Consider the following 2500-nt stretch of genomic DNA (forward strand, 5'->3'; position numbering starts at 1 on the left):
TGCGTGTGCACGAGGGCAGAGGTGTAACGGCTCGAGCTGAGGCAGGCGCCTGTATGCCCTGCCGTCACCGGGTGAGAAAGAGGACAGATTGGCTTTCCAGCTGTCCAACTGAAGGCCCCGCAAGACCCCTTACTGAGGCTACCACATGCCTTAATAACATACACACACACACACACACACACACACACACACACACACACACACACACACACAGACACGAACACGTGCACACACGAACACACAATCACAGACAACGCACATGCACATTTAGATATCTTAAGAAGCTTCCAGATGATGTACTACTCATATATGCAAGTTATAGTACACACAAACATACATAAGCACTCAGAATACAGTTAACTCTGGTATGTGTATTTCAGGTGCACATGCACGTCCATGTGCCAAACTGTGCCATCGACATTTCCTCTAATACAAGGGGCTCCAAACAGACTACAGACTGTGTGTTTGCTCTTTTGACACACACAGACTACAGACTTTATGTGTGCTCTTTAAACACACACACAATGTCATATATGTTCTATTTTGTTGTTTCTGTGATTTAATGGGTTTTGGTTAATGTTAGTGATTTCTTTATTAAGGATTTTTAAAATAAATTTAATCCGTTTCAACTGTACTAGACCCAGATAAGCAGTAACTTTTCATATTAAAAAAATGCTGAACACCACTTATTCCATCATATATATATATAAGGAAATAATACACACACCTTTCACAGTATGAGAATAGATGCAACAAATGTATAAGAAAATGCATAGAAGATATATACACCAATCTACACGGGACAGCACATGTAGTACAGATAATCACGAAGATAACGTGGAGAATTTCACCCACGGGCTCGGTTCTGTGGAAGGTGGCCCTTTCCATCTTGTGTTTTTACGCTTCTGTTTCACTTGCCAAATAAGGACCATTCTAAATGCATTTCACACTTCACTCTATGAACAATGGATTATGCAAACAAGTGTTTCTTCTTTATATTTGAGCTACTTTAAATATTAGCTAAAGCTACTATGCATGTGTCCGTGTCATTAATAGCTCTGCATTTGTTACATAGTTTGTTGTTATTATTATTATTATTATTATTATTATTAGTCATATTTATATAGCGCCTTTCTCAAACTCAAGGACGCTTTACAAACATCGCTCTTTTTTTACACACACACACACCGGTTTGTTGGCACGAAACTAAAAGATACTGCAGACTGAGGGAATAGCAATTTACAGTAACACAATTCACTATAACACAAGCACTGTCTTCAATTTCATCACTTATTCACACATAGGCACATAATTAAGCATGTTTTTGCAGCCAGGTTACAACACAGCCAGGTCCTATTTCCCACTGCTGCACATTATAATTCCCAGTTTGGCCTCGTTAGCCACACGATCCTACAGCACGTCTCTCAGCCTCCTAACGCGGGGAGCAGCTATTCCCAACACAGCCTGTTAGCTACACTTTCACAGCATGGCCCCTCATTGGCCCCTGGTGGTTTTTCCTTTCCTCTATGTGTGTGTGTGTGTGTGTGTGTGTGTGTGTGTGTGTGTGTGTTTGAGAGAGAGAGAGAGAGATTGGGAAAGGAAACTAGAGAGAAAATGTATGCACATGAGTGTGTGTGTGTGGCCCAGAGGAGCATCAGGTAGTCTTTAGGGGCCGCTGAGGCCGGTCTGTGCGCTTTCTGTGGACAGGCTGTTTCCCAGTTGTGACGGTGAGCCATGCTTTATGATCGCAATCACAAATAGTAAAAGAAAAAGGAGAAAGGCAGGGTAAAAGTTGCTCGGTCTCTGTCTAATGAATGACTGCCTTAACGGGGAAAGACATCATAAAGACAAAGTCAAAAACAGAGCATGTATGTGGCCTGAGCAAAAAAGAGGCTTTTTTGATATGAGGGAGATTAGACCAGTGGGAGACACACAGAGAGAGAGAGAGACATGATGGAACTGTACCATAATGAGAATAGTCAGAACCCAGGGGAAAGCGAAAGAGATCTGAGCATTAAATGAGGGAGAAAGAGAGCTTCAGGCTAGAACAGGCTGTATAGGTCTGGGTAGATCAGCAAATCGGTCGGTCACAATCAACAAAGATTTAAACAAGTCGTCTGTTCCGCAGTGCTCCACCAGACACTCACTTCTTCGCAATTCATCCTTTATCGCCACAGAAACAGCACGCAAACACAGTGCTCAAAATCGGGTCCCCATGGCAGTCCTGAGCCTCCACCTCCTCTTCGGGGGGGCATGAGAGGATGCGTGTGAGGGAGGGGTGGTAGGAGACTCAGGAGTGGTGTTGTGTCCCCCCAACACAGGCCTCCAAACAAGGAGTCCCAACAAGCTGAAGAGAAAGTGTGTCGGACAGAGGGGGTGGGCGAGGCGACCCTGACAGCATGGCGTGAGCACACTACTGCCATTGTGCCCGCTCACATGCCGTATTGTGCCACACGACATCATCGCCCCACAGCAGCTGTTGCCGACAGAGACGGGTGTG

The sequence above is a fragment of the Electrophorus electricus genome, chromosome 9, assembly GCF_041902795.1.
Source record: "Electrophorus electricus isolate QZ-2024a chromosome 9, ASM4190279v1, whole genome shotgun sequence".
NCBI lineage: Eukaryota > Metazoa > Chordata > Actinopteri > Gymnotiformes > Gymnotidae > Electrophorus > Electrophorus electricus.